We start from the raw sequence: 26,560 nt of genomic DNA, 5'->3' as shown, positions 1-26,560 counted from the left end.
TCTGAAAGAAACCGCAAAATCAAAACTCCTGGGGAAAGTCTTAAGCTTCTGGGTCAAAGAAAAAAATACTTTACTTAGTCAGAAAGGAAGAATTCAAATACCAAGAAGTCACAGGCAAGATCTAAAAGTTACCACTACAAAAGAGTAGACAGCTAGAGTAGACAGTATTCCAAAAAACAAAAATTAAAGGCTTAGAATGAAGAATAGGAGAAGAGAATAAGGATTTATATAGTGCCTACTGTGTGCTAGGCACTGTACTAAGTATCCTTAACTTCTAGTATTTCTTTATTGTATTCAGTATTTCCCTCCTTGTTTATTCTTGTTTGCTCATATCTCCAGTCTGTTTCAAGTTTGGAAATTTATACCATGGCCAGACTCCATCTGTCCTATACTCTTGAATGACTTGGGCAGGACTTGTTTAATCCTGTCCCCATTGATTTCCAGTACTCCGAGAATCTCTGCACACAGGTTTCAAATCCCTCTACAATGTCCCTAGTCAGAGTGTTTCTGGTTTAGACTACTGGGAAGCATTGCTAGTCATACCATTGCAGGCTTTAAACTCCTATAACAGTGCCAGTCAAAGTACTTCAACTGCCTGGAATGTTGGTAAGCTTTAGGCCCATTTACCTGGATTCATGTTGGATTTCTCAGAATAACCTCTCTCCCATGACCTGCAGGCTACTGGCTCTCTTTTTGAGCCTGGCTCTCTTTATGAACAGTCCTGGGGTAGATGGAGGATCTTACTATTGTCTCACTTTGGATTTCTTGGTCATCATTCAACTTGGGGCCCTATTTAGCTCTTTAATGGAATATTATGCGTGAGAGCTGGGCTCCTCTATAACCTTTCACATTATCATCTTAACTGAAATTTCTGAATATTCTTATCATGCTATTACTTTGTAAACTTCTTTTGTTAAATGTTAAACATTTTTTAAAATATTAAATGTTAATCTTCTGTGCTTGTCTTGTTTCATTCCAATGCTGAGCCTGAACTACAAGATCTTCCTGACATAGACCTGGACTAGAACATATGAGTTCAATGAACATCGCTACACAGATGACTCCCAGATCTATACATCCATCCCAAGCTTTTCTCCTAGGCTTCAATCCTGCATCACCAATTGCCTATTGAACATTTTGTACTAGATATGCTATAGGCATATCCAACTAAGCATTTCCAAAACAGAAGTCATTCATTCTCTTTTTCCCCAAACTCATTCCTTTTCTAAACTTTCATATTTTTGTTGAGGGCAACAATATCCTCCTAGTAAACCAGGTTAGTTGGAGTCAACTTTAATTCCCCACTCTGCCTCATTCCCCATATTTATTTATTTTTAATTTATTTATTTATTTTTAGTTTTCAACATTCATTTCCACAAGATTTTGAGTTCCAAATTTTCTTCCCATTTCTCCCCTCCTCCCACCCCAAGACACCATGCATTCTGATTACCTCTTCCCCCAATCTACTCTCCCTTCTGTCACACCCCTCCCTTCTTTTATCCCCATCTTCTTTCTTTTCTTGTAGGGCAAGATAGATTTCTATACCTCATTACCTGTATTTCTTATTTCCTAGTTGCATGCAAAAATAATTCTCAACATTCATTCATAAAACTTTGAGTTCCAATTTCTCTCCCTTCCTCCCTCCCCACCCATCCCCACTGAGAAGGCAAGTAATTCAATATAGGCTACACATGTGTAGTTGTGCAAAAGATTTCCATAACAGTCATGTTGTCAAGGACTAACTATATTTCCCTCCATCCTATCCTGCCCCCCCCCTTTATTCTATTCTCTCTTTTGAACTTTTCTCTCTCCAAAAGTGTTTATTTCTAATTACTCCCTCCTCTCATTTGCCCTCCCTTCTATCATTCTCCTCACACTCCACTTATCCCCTTCTCCTCTACTTTCTTGTAGTGTAAGATAGATTTTCATAGCAAATTGAATATGTATGTTATTCCCTCCTTAAGCCAAATATGATGAGAATAAGTTTCACTTTTTTCCTTTTAACTCCCCCCTCTTCCCCCTCCAGTGAAAAACCTTTTTCTTGTCTCTTTTATGAGAGATAATTTTCCCCATTCCATTTCTCCCTTTCTCCTCCCAATATATTCCTTCCTCATCCCTTAATTTTATTTTTTAGGTATCATCCCTTCCTATTCAACTCACCCTGTGCCTTCTGTCTATATGTCTATGTTACACATATATATGTATATATGTATTATGTATGTATGTAACTACCCAAATACTGGGAAAAGTAGGAATGTAAACAGTTCAACTTTAATAAGTATCTTATGATTTCTCTTTCCTGTTTACCTTTTCATGCTTCTTTTGATTCTTGTTTATGAAAGTCAAATTTTCTATTCAGCTCTGGTCCTTTCATCAAGAATGCTTGAAAGTCCTCTATTTCATTGAATGACCATATTCCCCCCTGAAGTATTACACTCAGTTTTGTTAGGTAGGGGGTTCTTGGTTTTAATCCTAGTTTCTTTGACTTCTAGAATATCAGATTCCCAGCCCTTCGATCCCTTAATGTAGAAACTGCCAGATCTTGTGTTATCCTGATTGCATTTCCACAATACTCAAATTGTTTCTTTCTGGCTGCTTGCAATATTTTCTCCTTGACCTGGGAACTCTGGAATTTGGCTACAATATTCCTAGAAGTTTTTCTTTTCAGATCTCTTTCAGGAGGTGATCGGTGGATTCTTTCAATATTCATTTTGCCCTCTGGTTCTAGAATATCAGGGCAGTTTTCCTTGATAATTTCATGAAAGATGATGTCTAGGCTCTTTTTTTGATTATGGCTTTCAGGTAGTCCCATAATTTTTAAATTGTCTCTCCTGTTTCTATTTTCCAGGTCAATTGTTTTTCCAATGAGATATTTCACACTGCCTTCTACTTTTTTCATTATTTTGGTTTTGTTTTGTAATTTATTGGTTTCTTATAAAGTCATTAGCTTCCATCTACTGCATTCTAATTTTTAAAGAACTATTTTGTTCAGTGAGCTTTTGAACCTCCTTTTCCATTTGGTTAATTCTGCTTTTTAAAGACTTCTTCTCTTCTCTGGCTTTTTGGACCTCTTTTGCCATTTGGGTTAGTCTATTATTAAAGGTATTAATTTCTTCAGCATTTTTTTTGGGTCTCCTTCAGCAAGCTATTGACTCACTTTTTATGATTTTCTTGCATTACTCTCTTTCTCTTCCCAATTTTTCTTCCACCTCTCTTACTTGATTTTCAAAATCCTTTTTGTGCTCTTCCATGGTCTGAGACCACTGCATATTTATTTTGAAGTTTTTGGATGTAGAAGCTTTGCCTTTTATATCTTCCTCTGATGGTATGCTTTGTTCTTCCTCATCCAAAAGGATGGAAGAAAATGCCTGTTCACCAAGCAAGTAACCTTCTATAGTCTTATTTTTTTTCCCTTTTGGGGGTATTTTCCCAGCCAGTTACTTGACTTTTGAGTCCTTTATCAAGTGGAGGGTATACTCTAGGGACCTATAAGTTCTCAGTTCCTCCAAGGTGGTGCAATCAAGGGAGAGGAGTTTACTTCTCTCCCGGCCTGCACTCTGGTCTGAGAGCAACCAAATTCCCTCTCCAGAGCCTCCACCAGCTCTACCATACCAGTGCTCTTTCTCACTCCAGGGTCATCACTCAGAACTGAGACTCAGATCAGTCACACAATTTCCCCCATGGTCTTTAGGCTGAGAACTCAGAAAATGGACACTGCTACTGTAGTGGCTGCTGCTGCCTTGGGGCCAGGGCTAGGGCCAGACCCTGGTCCCTTCTCATCTAGGTGAAAGAGCTTTCTCACTGACCTTTGAAGCTGTCTTTGGCATTTGTGGGTTGAATAATCTGGGAACTGCAGCTGCTACCCATGATTCCATGCCCTGAGAACTGTTCCAGTCCTGTCTGCAGCCTCACCGCACTCCACTCCAAGCCCAGTGTGATAGACCTTTCCTGTTGGCCTTCCAGGCCATCTTTGGCTGGAAATCTCTTTCACTCCACCGTTTTGTGACTTCTGCTGCTCCAGAATTTGTTCAGAGTCATTTTTACAGGTACTTTATGGGCTATGGGGTAGAGCTAGAGTAAGTCTGTCCTTCTACTCCACCTTCTTGGCTCCACCCTCTCATTCTCCATATTTAATCAGTTATCAAGTTTTGTCAATTCTTTCACAACATCTCTCAAATCTATCCTCCTTCTCTCTGCTTTCATGGTCACCATTCTAACTTAGGCCCTCTTCACCTTCACTATTACTAAAGTCTCCTAATTGTTCTCCTTACCTTAAGGCTTTCCCCACTGCAGTCCATCCTCCATAAAGAGGTCAAATTGCTAACACACAGGTTCAACCTTATTCCTCTATTTTATAAACTCTGATGGCTCTTCTAGAAGCCTCTGGATCAAAACTTTTAGGATGAGGACAAACTCTTCTGTTTGATGTTTAATAATAAGATAATAATAGCTAGTATTTATATGTGGTACCTATTATGTGTCTGGCACCATGCTAAGCACTCTGCAAATATCTCATTTGATCCTCACAATAATTTTGGGAAGCAAATGCTATTATCTCCATTTTATATCTGAGGGTGCTGAAGCAAAGTTTAAGTGTTTAGCCCAAGATCAAACTGCTAGTATCTGAGGCCAGATTTAACATGATAGGATCAGAGATTCAGAGCTAGAAAGAACCTCAGAGATAACCTAATCCAATGACTTCATTTATCAGATAAATTAACTAAAGGTTAAGTGATTTAACTAAGGACACACAGGCAATGGGTAGCACAATTGGGATCTGAACCCAGGTCCTCTTATTCCAAAGCTAGTGTTCTCTCCACTGTACCAAGTTCTTCCCAATCTGCCTACAACTTACCTTTCAAGATTTATTATTATTACTTGGCACACTCTGCAGTCCAGTCAAAATGGCCTTCTTGCCATTCCTTACACATGACATTCCACCTCCTGTATCCATACCATTTTGTTGCCTTTATTTATATGTATGTGTGATTAGCAATAAGTCTCCCAGGAGTGGACATACTCTATATAACATGCACCCAAATAAGTACAAGATGATTTGAGGTAGGAAGATGTATTAACAATTGAGGGATTCAGAAAAGGCTTTCCCTAAGAGGAATCACCTGAGTTGAACTTGGAAAGAAGCTAAAGTTTCTAAGAGGGAGAGATAAACAGGGAACGAATTCCAGGTATTTGGGACAGTCTACGAAAATGGACAAAAGTAAGAAATAAATACCTAGTCTGGGGAACAACAAGCTGGCCAGTTTGGCTGAAATGCTGAGAGCATGATGAGCCTGAAAGTGAATGAATCTGAAAATTAATAATAATGTTAGCTAACATCTCTATGGCACTTTGCAGATATTATTTTATTTGTTCCTCACAACAACCCTGCAAGCATTATTATTACCTTCATTTTATAGATGAGGAAACTGAGGCTGAGAGAGGTTAAGTGACTTGCTCAGAATCACCCAATTGATAAATGTCTGAGGCAGGATGTGGATTTCAGTCTTCTTGACTTTTAAGACTATCTGTCCATCCACCATGCCACCTAGGTAAGTGGGATCCAGTCTGTAAAAGGCTTTAAATGCCAATATGAATTTTTATCTTATCCTAGAAACACTGTACAATGTGGTATTATTTTTTTCACAGTGGTAAATATGGAAGGGGGAATATTTGCAGACAATGATTATTTTAATCATTATGTGTGGACTACTCTAAACAACTGAGGACATGAATGCTCTTCTTTGTTAGAAAGATGTTTTTTTCCTGCGTATCTCTGTTAATGCCACTACAGAAATAGTGGCAGCAATGCCCTGATGCTCATATTGTGTTCATCAGCTCTATGACGGCTCTGTGGCCAAGGCAAACATTGGAGATGCTACATTTTTCCCTCCACAAAATACTTCTCTTGGGAGCAGTGTTCCTGGAGATGAGAACATCCCTGAAGTCCCCTGAGAGCCTGTACCTCCCACACAATGATTATTGTGCCAAAGTCCCTTAGGGCTTCTCAAATATTCCCCCAAATCATGGGCCATCTAATTGCTCAGACAAGAGATGTTTCCCTGGGATAATGGACCCTTAAGAATTACAGAGCCAACAAGGGGGCACTTATGAGCTCTGAAGACAGCAGTTTCCTTCGTGTTTTGAACTTTATTTTTGTTCAGTAACTTTGGACACATTACTGCCAGTCACTATGTCTGCTTCCCCATCAGTGGAGAAAAAATATCTGGCACAGTTAAATTCCTTAAAACACTTTGAAATTTGGTTCTTGATAAGGGCTATTATCTGTAGTGTTATATTTTCCATTGTGACTCCAGCAGTTTGTCATTCCCAACTTTTCTGGGTGGGGCTGGGCTAGACTGTCCAATGATCTTTATAAGGGCAGAGGCCTGTATTGCAAAATTTTGAATTCCATTCTGAAGGGTAGCGACCATCAGACTAAGACTGTACTGTGCCTCTGCCAATGGGCTGGGGGTAGGGAGATTGTTACTGTGAATTTCAAGAGCTAAGATGGAAAAGTGGAAACTTGGCAGTGTGTTCCAGTCTCCCTGGATGCCTGCCCATGCTCACTGTTCCTGGGATGGTAAAGCCATAGTTCTGGGAGTCTTGTGGCAGGTGGATCTCACTACTGGCAGCTGCACTACCTAATAGGCTATTTTGTTATGTTACGTTAGTCATACCTAGTAGAGGTCCGCTTCCACTCTTATTCCAATCCCACCCTGGCCTCTCCGGCCCTTCCTTACAAAATTCTCAGAGGTCGTTTAACTCTATTGTGACCCCCGCCTCCCTGCCTTCCCTGTGAAGTGTCTCAGCCCAGACCTCCTGTTCCTCTGGCTTTATTACTGGCAATTGATTCCTCATCCCTGCCCTTTTCCCAGGGGTTTGGGAAGCTTCTCTCCACTTTCTCTCCTTCCGAATCTAGGATTTGGGACTCGCTTCTTTCACAGCCCTTCCGGGTGTACCCCAAAAGCACCCAGGATTATCTACGCTCCCAATCCCTGTTGGGGCGCCAACTGCCAAGCCTAGAGGCCTGTATTGGGCTACCCGAGTCTTTCTTACCTGTCCCAGGTCTTCGGTTGGCCAAACCGGATAAACGTATGAGAGAAAGGACGTTCCAGAGTCGAACAGGGGTTGAGCTTTATTACAGGGTCTGGGTTACAAATGCAGGGGAGTCTTCCTTAGGAGGAAGAGGGGGAGATTTCCTGAGGAGGCTAAGCTTAAGGGATTGGAAGTAGAAGTACAAGCGGGGAGAGAGGGGGAGGGGAGAGAGGAAAGAAAAGAAGCGGAGCCCTACTTTTCTCTTTGGCTCCACACGTGCTAAGAGAGAGCTTTCTGGCTTCCTCAATAGGTAACTAGGTGTGCTCCAATCCGGGACGACCTCGAGGGCAGGGAGACTCCACCCATCAGGTATCTCTGGGGGAGAGGCGGAAATACCCGAGCTAGCCGAGCTAGCTCAGTCTGACCTTCTCGAACCCCCGCTGTTCATGGAGGGCCTCGTAAGACTCTAAGATTTAGAAGTCCCACTTTTACCCGCCCGAGACCGTCCACACGGAATTGAGCTTCCAGTCCCAACAGAGGTCCATGAGAATTATAGAAGCTAAAAAATCTAGAAAAGGACTCCAAAAATCATCTAGTTCAACTCATACCTAAACAATGAATTCATCCAGCCTCCTTTTGAAGTTTCCCAGGAACGGGAAGCTGACCACTCCTAGGCAGTCCATTTCTTAGTGGCTATAAACACTTGACTAAAGAGACCCACAACATAAAGACATTTTATATGGCAACACTGGAGCCAGAGAAAAACCAACAAGTACCATCTACCTCATTTCTCTTCCTTATACCACACCCTCAACCCACAGATGCCATGGCATAAGAGAGGTCCAAGACACAGGGGGCATGATGCCAATGATGATCCAGCAAAGCCTAAGAAAGAGCAGTCAGATAGGTAGGAGGTCAAGTGAAAAAGAGCAGCAGCATGAAAACCCAGCACATTTAAAATTCTCCACAATCTTTTAATAGTTACTGACAGTGGTTGAACAATTGCAAGAATCTTTTTTTTTCTAGGACTCTGCAACATAAGAAGGAAGGAAGGAAGGAAGGAAGGAAGGAAGGAAGGAAGGAAGGAAGGAAGGAAGGAAGGAAGGAAGGAAGGAAGAAGTCAGGAAGGAAAAAGGAAGGAAGGGAGAGAGGGAAAGAGGATGGAAAGAAGGATGGGGCACTTTGGTCTGAATGGGAATGGTAAATGGGGACCATAAGAGAGTAGACTGATACCCTCTATTTCCACTCCATTATTTCCCCTTCTTGGGAGAGGCAAGGGAGACCAAATGGTCCTATACCATTCTCCCTCAGAGCAGTGGTGTACCACCAGAGATCCACTTTTTTTTATCTTACCTAGCACATTGGGTTTGCACATACATGCTTAAGAAACTCCCACAGACTAAAGATTTGATGGAGCAGGGGGAGATCACTGCTACAGTATTTATCTGGAAAAAAAAAAAGACCTCCCCATTCACTTCCCTCTTAACAGGTTATCCTAATGATACTTATACATTATATCTTGGGATGCTTCTGGAAGACTGGACAGATAATGACTATGTCTTAAGAAGGGAGAAGCACCTGAATAGCAAGGCATACAACATTGTAAATATGGGCAAGGCAATTTGCCAGTGAGGGCACTCTTCATTTTCTGTGTCATCCTCAAGGAATATTATTGTTGGTAGCAATAGGCAGCAGAGAGGTGGGGTTGATAAAATGCAGACAACCACAACATAGATGTACCTTTTCCCAACACAGTATATACCTTTTCCTATGAATGATGGAGGCTACATCCTACCCTAAAATTGCATCAGAATTAATCTTCTACTGGAAATCAAGGGGATGCCCATCAATTGGGGAATGGCTGAACAAGTTGTGGTATATGAATATAATGGAATACTATTGTGCTATAAGAAATGATGAATCTCTCCACGTTCACCCATCCCATCCTCATTCCACCATCTTGCAGCACTGCCACCATGGTGCGCATGAACCTCCTGGCAGATGTGCTCAAAAGCATCAACAATGCAGAAAAGCGCCAAGTTCTCATTAGGCCATGCTCCAAAGTAATTGTCTGGTTCTTAACTGTGATGATGAAGCATGGTTACATTGGCGAATTTGAGATCATTGATGATCACAGAGCAAGAAAAATTGTTGTGAACCTTATGGGCAGATTAAACAAGTGTGGTGTAAGCAGTCCCAGATTTGATGTTCAGTTCTGGAAAAGTGGCAGAATAATCTGCTACCATCCCGTCAGTTTGGGTTTATTGTGCTTACAACCTCAGCTGGCATCATGGACCATGAGGAAGCAAGATGAAAACACATGGGAGGAAAAATCCTGGGACTCTTTTCCTAAGGGTGTAAAATATACATACAAATACAATGCTCCAATGGACAAAAAAAGAAAAGAAAAGAAAAGAAATGATGAACAGAAAGACCTCAGAGAAGCATGGAAGCACTTATATGAACTGATGCTGAGTGAAAGAAGAAGAACCAGAAGAACTTTGTAAACAGCAACAACCAGTGTGTGAGGAATTTTTCTGGTAGACAGCCCTTCACAGCAATGTAAGGACTTAAAAAATTTCCAGTGGACTTTTGAAGCAAAATGCCTTCCACATCCAGATAAAGAAACGTGGAATTGGATAGCAGAATGAAGCAGACCATTTTCTCTTGTGTTATGTTTTGTTTTGTTTAATGGTTTTTCCAATTCATTTTAATTCTTCTATGCAACATGACTAAGGTGAAAATGTATTTCATAAGAATGTATGTGTAGAGCCTATGTAAGATTGCATGCTGTCTCGGGGAGGGAGTGGGGAAGGAGGAGGAAGAAAGGAGAAAACATCTAAGATATATGGAAATGATTGTAGAAAACTGAAAACAAATTAATTTTTAAAAAAGAATTAATCTCCCATTGTGAGGGGAGAAGGAACAATATGTCAACTTTATAGCTCAGTGAGACTTGATTCAGGTACACTCTCTTCTTTGTCCTATATATTGACACAGAACATGTTATTATCGACTGGCCTGAAACCCATCTGCATCAGCAGACAGAGTATGGACTGAATTGGATTTAAAACACCTGGAGAATGGATGGAAAATTCTTCAACTTGTCAGAAAGTCTTTATGTATGTAAACATCTACCCCACAGCCTGGGGTGTAGGGTGCATTCAGAGAAGACTAATATCTCTGATGTGATGGTTGCTGAGCCCTTTTCAGGGCTGCCTTCCATCTTTGGTGTCCACCTGTTCTATCCATCCTGTGGCTCCAAGAAGCTGTAGCATGTGCAGCAGCCATACTCTGGTAAACCATTTTGGCAGACAGGTTAAACTAAGTTGAGGGTAATTGAGGGGTCTCAAAGCCATTGGGGAGTTAGGGAGGTGTCTACCCCAAGCATGTGGAGACTTCCCCCTGGTGGAATGGGCAGATGAGAACTATTTGTTCCAACGGTCATGAAGGCAGCTGAATCAGGCACTGGTAGAGAACTTAGAGCTTGGTTAGATACAGAAGACACTAAAGTCATCCACTGCATCTTGAGCTATCACAGTCATCTTGAAGCTGTCCTGCCACTGGATTATGATGACTTTGGAGGAAAGAGTGAGGCTGACAACTTCACGCAACTCTGCCTCACTTAAATCCAATTTATGCAGGAATCAAAAGATATCACCCATACCATTTTACCATTTTATTTATCTCACAGTCCTATGGCAACAGGCAAGTGATGAAGCAACAGGTACAGATATACTGGGAGTTGTAGTCACAATTCTAAACACAGGTGGCCCACACCATACGGTCATTTCTCATTGGAAGTAGCAGTGGGATTTAGCAGCCCCCCGAGTGTCTGATCCTTTTTAAGGATCGCACTGCTCACCTCCAGGTGTGAGAAGGGGGCTAGAGAAGGTACTCTAAAAATTGTCTGCCTGATTACTGTGGCAGGTGGGGAAATCCCACTCTAAAGTCAAAGCACACACACACACACACACACACACACACACACGTACAAAAATGTCTGCAAAGACAATTCTATTCACCATTTGTAAACAGAATGTGTGTGTACATTTATAGACAACACAAAATCCAGTAGACCTGAAAGACAAACAGTTTTCGTTGCAAGAGAACTCAGCAGGTATCACATCCAAACAGCAGCCCTGAGTGAAACAAGGCTGGTAAAGGAAGGTTAGTTTACTGAAATTGGAGCTGTATACATGTTTTTCTGAAGTGGCCACAGTGAAGGGGAGTGCCATAAAGTTGGTATAAGTTTTGCAATCAAAACTAATCTAGTCAACAAGCCTATATGCCTACCAAAAGGAGTGAATGACAGGTTCATGACAATGTGATTGCCACTTGCAGGAAAATGTCATGCTATCATCATCAGTCCCTATGCTTCCACCATGAAGAACCCTGATGAGGTCAAAGAAAAATTCTGTGAAGACCTGGAGACCCATATCAACAATGTGCCAAAAGAGGACAAACTTATAATTCTGGGTGACTTTAATGCCAGAGTAGGCTCAAACTACCAGACTTGACAAGGAGTCCTAGGGAGGAATGAAGTTGGAAGCAGTAATAGCAATGGTCACTTACTACCAAAGACATGCATCTCATGCATCACTTAATACTATCTTCTATTTACCTAAATGCAATAAAACTTCGTGGATACATCCTTGCAGCAAACATTGGCATTTAATAGACTATGTGATTATAAGGAGAAGAAACAGACAGTATGTGAGGGTGATGAAGGCAAAATGCTGGACTGATCATAGACTTATCCTCTCCAATATTTGCATTCAACAAAAGCAGCATCCCCAAGGCAAAATGACTACCAGAAGAATTAATGTCTGCAGATTAGAGCTCTTCTCTGAGAGGGAACAGTTTATTGCTTATTTGTAGGGAAAGTTGAGCCAACACACAGCTGGCAATAATGGAGTAGAAAAGTAGTGGGCTAAGATACTCGCAAACACCAAGACTGGTTTGATGAAAATAAAGGGGAAATTCAGAAGCTGCTAAATGAAAAACGAGAATTCCACAGGGTTTACCTTCATACATCTCTAAGAACACAGCATTTAATTCCATCAAAAGTAAAGTATAAGCAAAGCATAAAGAGATGCAGGATTCTTGGCCCAGTTAGAAGGCAGATGAAATTCAGTTTTATATTGATAGTAACAACCTAAAGTGCTTTTATGATTCCCTGAAGGCTACTTATGGGCCAAAGACCTATGTTGCATCTTAACTATTCAGTGCTGATGGAGCCACATTGATCAGTCATAAGGATATGATCCTAGAGAGATGGGCTGAACACTTCCATAGTGTTCTCAACCAACCATCATCAATCAATGCTGAAGCCATTGACGATTTACCTCAGGTTGAAGTCAATCCCTCCCTAGCTCAGGTCCCAACTGAAGAAGAGGTTTTGAGGGTCATTGGGCTCCTTTTATGTGGCAAAACACCTGGTGCTGATTCTATTCCAGCTGAGATTTACAAGGTGGGAGGTGGTCCATTGCTCACACAAAACTGAATGTAATTTTCTAGGTTATATGGCAAGAGGAGGTTATCCCTTGGAAGTTCAAGGATGTCTCCATTGTCCATCTCTATAAAGGTAAAGGGGATAGATTGTTCTGCAGCAATCATGGGAAAGAGGGGTCTCTCTCTTAATCATTGCTGGGAAGATTCTTGCCAGAATCCTCCTTAATAGGCTTAATAGGCTGATCCTTTACTTGGAAGATGGTCATCCATCTAAGAGCCAGTATGGCTTCAGAAAGGCCTGAGGAACAGTTCATATGGTGTTTGTTGTTCAACAACTCCAGAAGAAATGCCAGGAGCAGAACAAAGTTTGTAGATCTAAGGCCTTTGACACGTCAGTCATGAAGGTCTTATGAAAAATTATATTAAAATTTGGGTACCTGGAGAAGTTCCATCAGCATTGTACATCAATTTCAAGATGGCATGTTTGCCTGGCTTCTGGATAATGGATGATGCTCTCATGCCTTCCCAGTCACCAATGGAGTGAAACAAGGGTATGTGCTTGCTCCCTTGCTTTTTAGCATGATGTTTTCCGCCATGTTGTCAAGTGCTTTCAATGAGGATTAACACAGCATCAAAGTTAGCTACAACACTGATGGTAGATTCTTCAACTTGAAAAGGCTACAAGCCAAGATCAAAGTGGAGGGAGTGATGGTACATGATCTTCTGTTTGCAGATGATTGTGCATTCAACGCAGTCTCTGAAGCTGAGATGCAACAAAGTATGAGACAATTCTCTGCTGCTTGTGCTGATTTTGACTTAACAATTAAGACCAAGAAAACAAAGGTCTGTGGAACCATTATAGCAAATGGAGAAGTTTTGAATGCTATGGATAAGTTCACTTACCTTGGCAGTATACTTTCCAGGGATGTACATAATGACAATGAGGTTGATACACACATTACCAGAGTTAGCTCAGTGTTTGGGAGGCTCTGAAGTAATGTATGAGAAAGAAGAGGTATTAGACTGACTAACAAATTGAAGATCTAATTGAAGATTGAAGAGCTGTTGTGCTGATTTCATTGTTGTATGTCTCTGAAACCTAGACAGTATACCAGCACCATGCCAGGAAACTGAATTGCTTCCATTTGAACTGTCTCAGGACAATTCTGAAGATAACCTGGCAGGATAAGATACAAGACACTGAGGTCCTTTCTCGAACTAAATTGAAAAGCATTCAAACTCTGCTTCAGAGAGCACAGTTCCAGTGGGTTGGTCACGTTGTTTAAAAGCAAAACATAAACTTGCCAAAAACACTATTTTATGGAGAACTCACACAGGGTAAGTGTTCACATGGTGGTCAAAAGAAACAATATCAGGACACTTTCAAGGTCCCTCTCAAGAACTTTGGAATTGGTTGTGTGACATGGGAATCACTAACACAGGACTGCTCAGCATGGCATGTCCACGTCAGAGAAGGGGCTGTGCTCTTTGAGCAAAGCAGAATTGAAACAGCTCAAAGGAAATGCAGGATGAACATATTTAAAGAATCCATCCCAAATGTTCACATGGACTATTTGTGCCTAATCTGTGGTACAGCATTCTGAGCTCGTATTGGTCTGATCAGCCACAACCAGACACACCGAAACTTGATTCTAGCATAGTGAGGTCATTTTGGTCCTTCTTGAGAATGAAGAACAACAACCAACCAACCCCACAACCCTATGCCAGGAAACTGAAAACCAAAAATCTAGTAGAACCTTCAAGGATTAGACTCCAGGGAACAGGAAATTTGCAGGAGACTTTACACAGAAAGACAGGGTGAACAAAGGTACTCTTAGTTTCAGCTAATAATGGTACCCATTATCTGAACTTAGCCAGCAGACTACCTGCATCTCCCGTTCAAGTGAGCCAGTTCAAGCCAGTCTGAATCTAACTGGTTAGTGAAACCCCTTTAGCTACAACAATTGATATGTTTCTGGATTTCCCTAATTAGACTTTTTGATTAGGTTATTTAGATTGAGCCAGCAATGCCAGAAGAGTCCTGAAGAGGTAGCTGTTTTGAAGGGATTTTTGTAAGGTGTTTTTTCTCTGCTGCCAGAAAAAAATGAATTTCCTCATCTAATTCTTTTATTTTTACCACCTTTAACAAAAGTTCTTTTTGCTACCAGATAGTGATTCTCGTTGTCCTGACATCCCACAATTCAACCTCAGGCACTCCATATAATATACTCACATAATCCATAGTCCATTAGCCACTGGGGTAATAGATTACAGAATAGTTCTACTGCTGCTACCAATTAAAATAGATATTTATAAAAATTCCATGGTGTTTTATATTCTGTTTTGTATTTGTTTGTTGTCCTGGTTTTATCTATAAATGCTCTCAAGGTCATATGGCTTAGCTGAATTTCATGCCATGTTTTTCTTCAGCTGCTTTTCACTGCTCTTTAAGATGATATAGCTTTGTTATTTTTCTCTGTAACGTTTTGAAAATGAAGTTGTACTTTAAACCAGTGTTTTCCTTGCCCACGTTTTTCTATTTGACAAACAGATTAAAATGTAAGATGATTGAAGTAGTTTCTGTTCTTTTTCAGTCTTTTTGTTGGGGTGAATGTTTTGTATCAGTAAAACAACTTTAAGAAATAATAATAGCTATCATTTAAATAGTACTTTAAAGTTTGCAAAGTGATTTATGTATCTTATATCATTCGATCCTCACAACAGCCCTGCAGGGTGGGTGCTATTATTATCCTCATTTTATAGCTAAGGTAACAGAGGCAGAGAATGGTTATGCGACTTACTCATGATCACAAAGCTCATAATTATCTGAAGATGGACTTGAACTCAAGTCTTCTTGATGTGAAAACTAGCCTTCTACTCACTGGGCCACTTGGAAATGTTAGCTGGGCCATCATGGCCAGTCGTCTTTACTCTTGTCTTGCTGCTGGACAGTGAGAACGATGATTATGTACAGTTTTGTCTCACTTAAACAAGTCAAGAAATCACCCCATGATGTCAGTGGTCCTCTTCAAGAGCAAAGGACGAACAACATGGAAATGTTAAGACAGGGTCTTTACATGTTGCTTATATATTTATTTTATTCAATAAATAAAATGAAATTCCATAAATAAGGTATTCTGGAGCAATAACTATTGTTTTATATTAAATTTACATTATTGTTTTATATGAAAATACAATTCACTGAAGGCATGGTTGAGAAGATAGATGACCATCAGACTCAGCCTGATGGTCTGTTTGTAGGTTTCATTTCTTTGTTATGTGCACTTAGGGCCCACCTGGAACTCCATGGAATAAAAAATGCTAAATAGTACAATTCTCACCCCTGGTTTGCATTACCACCCCATTCTTTACCTTTAGTAGATATGTATATGTGGATAGAGCACTGTGCCTGTAATTAGAAGGACCTGAGTTCAAATCCAGTCTCAGACACTTACTAGTCACTTACAAGTCACTTAAACCTGTTTGCCTCAGGTTCCTCATTTGTAAAATGAGCTAGAGAAGGAAATGGCAAACTACTCTGGTATCTATAACAAGAAAACCCCAAATGGAGTCACTAAGAGTCAGATGCAACTGAACAACAACAAATATGCCATATATAATACTTGTTAGATATTTCCCTGTCATAAAGGCTCTGTGGTATCACCTTATTTCACAAATAAATTTATATTACCCATGACTGAGAGCCCCTCCAAGGACTCTAGGCTAATATGGGAATAGATTCGATCTTGGACACTAACCTGAAAAGGGTCATCCTCTAGCTTTCGCACTAAGTACATTCATGATATAGCTTGCATCTTGGTTTCTCCAGAAGTCAGTAATAGGGCCCCCAGTTCCCATACATATACTTTAGTAAAGATGATCAAGGGAACCTCTGACTGATCCTGGATCAGTCCCTGGATCCACCTCAAATTATAGGATGTGGACCCTTGTTGAACTGAAGTACCTCCCATGAAGCTTGATATTACTGAGGACTATTCACTTAACAGGAGGATACGGTAAGCTCCTCTGGTTGGACTTAGTAAGTGAATCTATTTCCTGAAGCCCAGGAGGACAGATTCTTGTCAGAGGGTCCTCCCTTCTGTGGCCTATAGGATCTGAGGAGAAAAGTTGCCATCAATCTCTTTTGGGCACTTCTCAAGCATTTAATTTCCATTGTACTTCCAGATGGAGTACACCAAGGGTGCGGGGGTGGGTGGTTGTGAGTCTTCTCTCATCTCTAGTAGAAAATGGTGACATGTCAAAGCATATATATCATTATGGGAGATTTGTGTTCATATGCAGTCTTACTGGAAGTTTCCAGACTTCACTTGCTGGCACGTTCTTCTGACTTTCTGCTTACTTCTCTGAATAGGAATCAGTGATGAATGATCCCTAGAAATGCATATTTCTAGAATTGGACTTACTTAACAGGTATTTCTGAGTTTGAGGACTCCTGAGTTCCAGAGTTAAACAACAGTTCTCCAGAAGAAGTTTTCCTTAATTACATACTTCTCAGAGAAAAGGTTTTATATCAAGAAGCATTCTACTAACACTGACAAATCCTGTGAAATTCTTCTGACGAGCCCTGCAAGATTCAAAGTACCACCCTGTAGTTTACCTACTCTCCCCTCCCTCCCAAAAAGTAAAGATACATTGGGGTAAGCTGAAAAAGCAAATCCCCTTCCCATTAGACCCTTTGATGCAAAAACTCACTGACTTTGGTCTCCAAATAGGATGTTGAAGTCAGTCAGTCAGTCAATAAATATTTATTAAGCAACTACTATGTGCCAAACGTTGAGCTAAGCCCTGGGGATACAAAGAAAGTAAAAGACAGTGCCTGTTCTTACCAAGCTCACAGTCTAGTTGGTGGAACAACATGCAAACAACTATGTAAAAAAAAGTCATACAGCTTTTCTCTCTCTCACTCTCAGCTTCTTGGAGTCCATGGAGTGCCTATTAGCACAGGCAGTAATGTAAAGATGGCTAAAGAACCATACCACCCACAATCAATCATGAAAATGGCACAGAAATGGCACCAAGAAACCTGGGTCACAGAGATATGAGTCTCTGAAAGAAGCTGGGCCCAAGTTTCTGAGAAACATGTACCTTTCCAAGAAATACAACAAGAAGGGGTTGAAGAAGATGCAGGCCAACAATGCCAAAGCTGTCAAGGATAAAGTAAAGATCATTAAGGCTCTGAGTACTAATACCTTCACAGCCAAACTCCTCAGGTCCAAGATCCCCAAGACGTGGTGCACAGGCCCCAAAATGGCCACCAAGCATCCAGACCTAAGAGTCAGCACCAAATACGTAGGCTCCAGGATTATGAAACCCAGCTCTAAGGTTACCAAAACCACAGACCCCAAGGCTGCCAAGCCCACTGACTCCAAGGTTGCCAAGTCCACTAATGCCAAAGTCACCAAGCCCACTGATCCCCAAGGTCACTAAGTCTCACCTCAAGACCACCAAATCTGGCTCCAAGGTCACTAAATCTGATTCCAAGGCTGCTAAATTTGAAGCCAAGTTCACCAAGTCTGATCCCAAAGTTGCTGAGTTTGATTCTAAGGTCATGAAGCCCTGTGATTTTGAGGATACTAAGGCTTCTGATGCCAAACCAGCTGAAGTCAGTTAGTCCACCCACCTTAAGGCTGCCAAACCCTGAGATACTAGGAGCTAAGGCTACTACTCCCAAGTCTTCAAAATAAATGCTTCAGGAGAGAAGGACTTGTTTAAACTCTGAACTACTGGGGTTTTTTCTCTCAGTCAGGGTATGATAATTTACTATTTTGTACAAATAAGGAAATGGTGAGTCATGGGGGAGAGTCATATACAGGATAAACTGGAAATAATAAACAGAGGAAAGGCACTAGAATCAAGAGGGTATAAGAATAGCTTACTCTAGAAGGTGGAATTTTCTAGAAGTGGATTTTTAGTTGGGATTTGAAAGAAGCCAGGGAAGCCAGGAGATAGAGACGAGAAGGGCAAGCATTTCATGAATGAGGAACAACCAGTAAAAATGACTAGAGCATAGCAATTATGGATATAATCTTCTTTCTCAAAAAAAGAAAATGATTCTTTCAGCATCAGAAAATTCCTTTGGGAGGGGTTGGAGCCAAGATGGTGGAGCAGAAGCAGGGAACTACTTGAGCTCTCCACCAAAACCTTCAAAAAACCTGTAAAAAATGACTCCAAACAAATTCTAGAGCAGCAGAAGCCATAAAATGACAGAATGAAGCAAATTTCCAGCCCAAGACAATCTGGAAGGTGAACAGAAAGGGTCTATCGCACAGGGCTGGGAGTGGAGTGCAGTCCAACATGGGCCATTCTGACACAGACAGGGCTGAAGCAGGCATTAGGGAACTGAATCACTGACAGTTATGGTGGTTTCCAGACTTCTCAACCCACAAACCCTAAAGACATATTTGAAGGTCAGTGCAAAAGGTCTCTCACCTGGGTGAAAGGTGAGCATGGTCCAACCCTAGCCCCAGTACTAGTCCCAGGATGGTGGCAGCCACTGTGACAGTGGTGGCTGCTTCTGGAGTCCTCCACTTAGCAAAGAGCTCAAAAGTCAAGTAATTGGCTGGGAAAATGAGCAGTCAATGGGAAAAATCAGATTACAAAATCTTACTTTCTCAGTAAAAAGGTATTTTCTTATGTCCTTGGTGAGAAGGAAGATCAAAACATACAGCCAGAAGAAGACAATAAAGTCAAAGCTCCTGCATCCAAAGCCTCCAAGAAAAATATGAATTGGTCTCAGGCCATGGAAGCGTTCAAAATCAAGTCAGAGAAGTAGAACAAAAATTGGGAAGAGAAATGAGAGTGATGTAAGAAAATCATGAAAACAAGTCAACAGCTTGCTAAAGGACACTCCAAAAAATGATGAAGAAAATAAAACCTTTAAAATTAGACTAGCTCAAATGGTAAAAGAGGTCCAAAAAGCCAATGAAGAGAAGAATGCCTTAAAAAGCAGAAAGGGCCAAGTGGAAAAGGGGGTCCAAAAGCTAACTGAAGAAAATAATTCCTTAAAAATTACAATGGAGCAAATGGAAGCTAAATTCTTTATGAAAAATCAAGAAATTATAAAACAAAATCAAAAGAATGAAAAAATAAAGATAATGTGAAATATTTCACCAAAAAAACAAACAAACAACAACAACAACCTGGAAAATGAATCCAGAAGAGACAATTTAAAAATTATTGGACTGCCTGAACGCCATGATCAAAAAAAGAGCCCAGACATCATCTTTCAAGAAATTATCAAGGAAAACTGCCCTGATATTCCAGAACCAGAGGGCAAAATAAATATTGAAAGAATCCACTGATCATCTCCTGAAAGAGATCCCAAAAGGAAAACTCCTGGGAATATTGTAGACAAATTCCAGAGCTCCCGGGTCAAGAAGAAAATATTCTAAGCAACCAGAAAGAAATAATTCAAGTATTGTGGAAACACAATCAGGATAACACAGGATCTAGCAGCTTCTACATTAAGGGATCAGAGGGCTTGGAATATGATATTCCAGAAGTCAAAGGAGCTAGGATTAAAACCAAGAATCACCTACCCAGCAAGACAGTATAATACTTCAGGGGAAAATATAGTCAGTCAAGGAAATAGGGAACTTTCAAGCATCCTTGATGAAAAGATCAGAGCTAAAAAGAAAATTTGACTTTCAAGTACAAGAATCAAGAGAAGCATGAAAGGTAAACAGGAAAGAGAAATCATAAGAGGCTTACTAAAGTTGAACTGTTTGTATTCCTACATAGAAAGATAATTATTTGTAAGTCTTGAGATTTTTCTCAGTATTTGGGTAATAGGAGGGATTATATAAAAATAGACAGAGGGCACAGCCTGAACAGGAAGGAATGATATCTTAAAAAATAAAATTAAGGGGTAAGAGAGGAGTATATTGGGAGAAGAAAGGGAGAAAAAGGGGCAAGGAAAAGTTTTTTCAATGGAGGGAAAGAGGGGGGAGGTGAGAGGGAAAGAGTGAACCTTACTCTCATCAGATTTGGCATAAGGAGGGAATAACATGCACACTCAATTTGGTATGAAAATTTATCTTACACTATAGGAAAGTAGGAGGAAAGAGGATAAGTGGGGGTGGGGAGATGATAAAAGAGAGAGCAAATGGGAGGAGAGGTAATTAGAAGTAAACACTTTTGAGGAAGGATAGGGTCTAATGAGAGAATAGAATAAATGGGGGCAGGATAGGATGGAGGGAAATACAGCTAACCTTTCACAGCATGACTGCTATGGAAGTGTTTTGCATAACTACATATGTATAACCTATATCGAATTGCTTGTCTTCTCAGTGGGAATGGGTGGGTAGGGAGGAAGAGAGGAAGTTGGAAATTAAAGTTTTAAAAACAAATGTTAAAAATTATTTTTACATGCAACTTCGTATAGAAATCCATCTTGCCCTATAAGAAAATAGAGGGGATGGGGATAAGAGAAGGGAGAGGTGTGATAGAAGGGAGGGTAGATTTAGAGAAGGAGTAATCACAATGTATGTTGTCTTGGGGTGGATGGAGAGGAGAGATGGGGAGAAAATTTGGAACTCAAAATCTTGTGGAAGTGAATGTTGAAAACTAAAAATAAATTTTAAAACTTTTTTAAAAAAGAAGGCAATTCAAAAAAAAGGCAATTAAAAAAAAATGTGGGGAGGAGCCAAGATGGTGGAGGAGAAAGATACACATATGCTAGCTCCTAACCCACAGCCTATAAAATACCTGTAAAGAAGAACTCCTAACAAATTCTGGAGCAGCAGAAGCCACAGAACAACAGAGTGGAGGAGATTTCTGTTCCAGAGAGACCTGAAAAACTGACACGAAAGGTCCGTTGCGCCCCGGACCTGGAGAAGAGCCCAGCCCTGCCTTGGCCAGGGCACTGAGAAAAGCAGATCCGAGGAGGCTTCAGGGACAGAATCTCCAGCAGCCATGCAGGTCCCTCCACCCACAGGCATCAAAGGTCAGTGAGAGGGTCTTTTCAGCTTGCCGAGAGGGGAGCAGGGTGTCCCCATGACTCAGGCCCTTGGGAGGCAGCAGCAGATAGGGTCTCCCAAAGCAGGCAGGAGCTTGGATCCATTGTTGAAGGTCTCCACATAAACCCCCTAAGGGAACTGAGCTCAGTGTGGTGGCCCTGCCCCCACCCGAGTAGCTGAACTTAACCTCACACTGAATAGCAGCCCTGCCCCCGCCAAAGCCCTAAGGCTGGGAAGCAGCATTTGAATCTCAGACCCCAAGCGCTAGCTGGGAGGAACTGGAGGCCAGATGGGTGAGGAGAGGAAACTCAGAAGTCAAGTAACTGGCTGGGAAAATGCCTAGAAAAGGGAAAAAAAATAAGACCATAGAAGGTTACTTTCTTGGTGAACAGATATCTCCTCCCATCCTTTCAGATGAGGAAAAACAACACTTACCATCAGGGAAAGACATAGAAGTCAAGGATTCTGTATCCCAAACATCCAAAATAAATATTCAGTGGGCTCAGGCCATGGAAGAGCTCAGAAAGGATTTTGAAAATCAATTTAGAGAGGTGGAGGAAAAACTGGGAAGAGAAATGAGAGAGATGCAAGAAAAGCATGAAAAGCAGGTCAGCACTTTGCTAAAGGAGACCCAAAAATATGCTGAAGAAAATAACACCTTGAGAAATAGGCTAACTCAGTTGGCAAAAGAGGTTCAAAAAGCCAATGAGGAGAAGAATGCTTTCAAAAGCAGAATTAGCCAAATGGAAAAGGAGGTTCAAAAGCTCACTGAAGAAAATAGTTCTTTCAAAATTAGAATGGAACAGATGGAGGCTAATGACTTTATGAGAAACCAAGAAATCATAAAACAAAACCAAAAGAATGAAAAAATGGAAGATAATGTGAAATATCTCATTGGAGAAACAACTGACCTGGAAAATAGATCCAGGAGAGACAATTTAAAAATTATGGGACTGCCTGAAAGTCATGATCAAAAAAAAGAGCCTAGACATCATCTTTCATGAAATTATCAAGGAAAACTGCCCTGAGATTCTAGAACCAGAGGGCAAAATAAGTCTTCAAGGAATCCACAGAACACCGCCTGAAAGAGATCCAAAAAGAGAAACTCCTAGGAACATTGTGGCCAAATTCCAGAGTTCCCTGGTCAAGGAGAAAATATTGCAAGCAGCTAGAAAGAAACAATTCAAGTATTGTGGAAATACAATCAGGATAACACAAGATCTAGCTAGCTTCTACATTAAGGGATCAAAGGGCATGGAATATGATATTCCAGAAGTCAAAGGAACTAGGACTAAAACCAAGAATCACCTACCCAGCAAAACTGAGTATAATACTTCAGGGGAAAAAATGGTCTTTCAATGAAATTGGGGACTTTCAAACATTCTTGATGAAAAGAAAGAGCTGAAAAGAAAATTTGACTTTCAAACACAGGAATGAAGAGAAGCATGAAAAGGTAAACAGCAAAGAGAAGTCATAAGGGACTGACCAAAGTTGAACTGTTTACATTCCTACATGGAAAGACAATATTTGTTACTCTTGAAACTTTTCAGTATCTGGGTAGTTGGTGGGATTACACACACACACACACACACACACACACAGCACAGAGTGAACTGAATAGAATGGGATCATATCTTTAAAAAATGAAATTAAGTGATGAGAAAGAAACATATTGGGAGGAAAAAGGGAGAAATGGAATGGGGCAAATTATCTCTCATAAAAGAGGCAAGCAGAAGACTTTTTAGTGGAGGGAAAAAGAGGGGAGGAGAGAGAAAAACATGAAGCTTACTCTCATCACATTCCACTAAAGGAAGGAATAAAATGCACACTCATTTTGGTATGAAAACCTATCTTACAATACAGGAAAGTGGGGGAGAAGGGGATAAGCAGGGTCGGAGGGAGGATGGAAGGGAGGGCAATGGGAGGAGGGAGCAATTTGAAGTCAACACTCTTGGGGAGGGACAGCATCAAAAGAGAGAATAGAAGCAATGGGGGGCAGGATAGGATGGAGGGAAATATAGTTTGTCTTACACAACACGACTATTATGGAAGTCATTTGCAAAACTACATAGATATGGTCTATATTGCATTGCTTGCCTTCCCAAAGGGGATGGGTGGGGTGGGAGGGAGGAAGAGAAGTTGGAACTCAAAGTTTTAGGAACAACTGTCGAGTACTGTTCTTGCTACTAGGAATTAAGAAATACAGGTAATGGGGTATAGAAAGTTATCTGGCCCTACAGAATAAAAGAGAAGATGGGGACAAGGGAAGGTAGGGATGATAGAAGAGAGGGCCAGATTGGTGATAGGGGCAATTAGAATGCTTGGTGTTTTGGGGTGGGGGGAGGGGACAAATGGGGAGAAAATTTGGAACCCAAAATTTTGTGAAAATGAATGTTAAAAGTTAAATACATAAATTTAAAAAAAATTATCATTACAACTCTTTTCTGAGATATTATCCAGGGATAATTTCACAGAAGACAAAACTCACTTTACTGTGGAGAAAATAAAGAATGTGTTTGTGGAGTTGGGAGCTGGTACTAAATTACTCAGAAAGGGATTTTATAATGTTGGTCCCAATGCCTCTAAAATATGTTATACATTCCCTCCTCCTTCTGCCTCACCAACCACTTTTAATCTGGCTTCTGACTCTGACAGACACTCTACTGAAACTGAAACTGTTCTCAAAGGTTATCAGTGATTTAGAAGCAATGTGGTAAACAGCAATGGACTTTCAGTCATGAGGCCTAAGTTCAAATCCCAGGTAAGATCCACTTTCAGGAGTTCCCTAGTTCAACACTTCTGGGATCAGACCTAGGATTTTCTGATGCTGGAGAAATCATTTCTTTTAGAGAAGAAGAAAATTATCTATATAATCCCTGTGTTTCAGGCATATGATACTGGTTAAACCACATAACCTCTATGAGTTTGTTTTCTCATCAACAAAATCAGGGGGTTAGATTAGAACCAGGGGTGGGGAACCTGTGGCCTTCTAGGTCCTCAAGTGTGGCCCTTTAACTGAATCCAAACTTCACAGAACAAATCTTTTTATTAAGAATAAATGATGATTTCTAGGGTCTCTTTCAGCTTTAATCTATGATTCTACAAATCTATTGCCTGCCAAGTCCTAAGGCCTTTTTTCCTTTTCTTTTCTTCTTTCTTTTTTTTTGCAGGTAATCAGGGTTAAGTGACTTGCCCAGGGTCACACAGTCTGTGGCTGCATTTGAATGAAGGTCCTTCTGAATCCAGGGCCAGGGCTCTGTCTACTGAGTCACTCAACTGCCCTCATGGCCTTTTTTCAATCCATCCACCTTGTATTTACCACCACTATCATCCCCATTTCTTTCCAGATACTCTACCCTGCCTTGACTTCTGTGGAACACTTCTTACCTGGTTCTTTTCTTGCCTGTTTTAGGTTCTGTTGCTGGATTTCTTCTGCCTTCTAAGGGTAAATGTCCTCCAAAACTGTATTTTGGACTTCCTTCTCTCTCTCTCTTTCTCCTTCTCTTCTCTTTCTGTCTCTTCTTCTCTCTTTTTAATGTCATCTGATCCTATGAGCTGGGAGGGGAGGGAGAAGGGAGCTAAATCCCTAGTGAAGGACCATGCCCCTTGTCCTTCTTAAACAGTTTTATCTGTAATTATTCCAGGAAGAAGTCAGTGGGCAAGGATTCATCTCCTAATTGGGAATCATTTGTTACTATTTAGAAGAGGGAATTTCTCTCTCCTCTCTCCTCTCACTAGCCATGGTCCTTTACAGAAAAGCTACCCAGCTATCAGAGAGCTCCCCCATTCCATGGGGTGCAATTCAAAAAGTTGTGGAGTTGGGGGCCGAGTTGTGACACATCTAGGAGAGACTTGAAATATGTGATTTCTATGGGGATATGGAGACAAAGTGTGTAAGAGTGATCTGACCGGTCATATACTAGCGCTCCTGGTTCCTAATCCTGTGATCTTTTGTGGAGTCAATTGTCTTAAACCACTTTATGGAAAAGAAGTATGGGGAAACTGATAAAGTCAAGACCTGGAGTCAAGAAGACCTGTGGTCAAGTCTTGCCTCTGACACTAACTGTGTGACCAGAGTCAAGTAACTTCACCTTTCTTGAGCTTCAGGCAACTCTGTAAAACAATAAGTTAGATTGCGATCTCCTGTGAAAGGAGTCCCCCAAACAATGAAATGACTGTTCATGGATGTGTACTGAAGCAACACAATGGAAGGGTAGGATGAGAGCAGAATGGAACTCTGCTCTCATTATTCTAGCATGATAACAGTTTTGCATTTGAAGTGGGAAGTCTAGTACATGGCCTTTGTCTAGTCACTCCTGGAGTCCTTTTCCTCATCTGTTTCATGTTGCACCTATTCTGGGGCCATCCCCCAATTTGTACTTGAAGATGGATCCTCTAGGGAAAGTAACCACCTTCAGGTTCAAGGCAGCCGTCTAAAATGACAGATTTCCAGCTCCTACCAATGAGCTCCCCTCTAACAGTCTGAAAGTAAATACAATTAAATACAGGCATTTACTGAGACAGAACTGTTGAGAACAGAAGCAATCAATCATTTCTCTATATACCCAGCGTGTGCCTTCCCATGACTACAGGGTTGTGTTCGGTCCTGTCCAACTCTTGGAGACCCCATTTGGGATTTTCTTGGTAAAGATCCTGGAGAAGGTTGACATTTCCTTCTTCAGCTCAGGCCAACAGGATTAAGGGACTTGCCCAAGGTAACACAGCTAGTACGCGTCTGAGACAGGAAGATGCGCCCACCGCTCTATCTGCTGCGCCACCCAGCAGGGTCGGTATGAAGAGATGGCACAGGCAGGGCAGAGAAGCACACGGAGGAAACACGTGGCCAAGCAGCTCCCGCTCCCGGAACGCCTGGGTCCATTCCCTTCTCCTCACAGGCTCACCGCTGCTTGGCAGGTCACTCAGCAGGTCCTCTCCACGACTTCGGCTCCCCAAGCCCAGGGCGGACTCTTCTCCGCTCAGAGCTGCCCCCCCGGCTCAGGGCTGCCCCCCCGGCTCGGAGCTGCCCCCCCGGCTCGGGGCTGCCCCCCCCCGGCTCGGGGCTGCCCCCCCGGCTCGGGGCTGCCCCCCCGGCT

General features: G+C 41.3%; 1 protein-coding gene and 1 pseudogene across 3 annotated transcripts in view; one reads left to right on the top strand and one right to left on the bottom strand.

Moving 5' to 3' along the window:
• The window catches only part of C1QTNF1 (C1q and TNF related 1), a 69,637-nt gene that overhangs the window by 41,780 nt on the left and 1,297 nt on the right, over positions 1-26,560 (bottom strand). Inside the window, exons 1-2 of one of the 3 annotated variants that reach the window (XM_072645198.1) lie at positions 26,033-26,450; positions 24,855-25,022 (exon numbers count right to left, since the gene is read on the bottom strand). The exons of 1 other annotated variant lie outside the window; for it this stretch is intronic. The gene's annotated coding sequence lies outside the window, so the exon portion shown is untranslated. Of the gene's footprint in view, positions 1-24,854; positions 26,451-26,560 lie in introns of those variants that run through there. One more of the 3 variants, XM_072645196.1, reaches the window with a different exon arrangement.
• LOC140527901 (small ribosomal subunit protein uS8-like) lies at positions 8,937-9,472 on the top strand (annotated as a pseudogene).

The sequence above is a fragment of the Notamacropus eugenii genome, chromosome 2, assembly GCF_028372415.1.
Source record: "Notamacropus eugenii isolate mMacEug1 chromosome 2, mMacEug1.pri_v2, whole genome shotgun sequence".
Classification (NCBI taxonomy): Eukaryota; Metazoa; Chordata; class Mammalia; order Diprotodontia; family Macropodidae; genus Notamacropus; species Notamacropus eugenii.
This window is presented reverse-complemented; position numbering and strand designations above follow the sequence as displayed.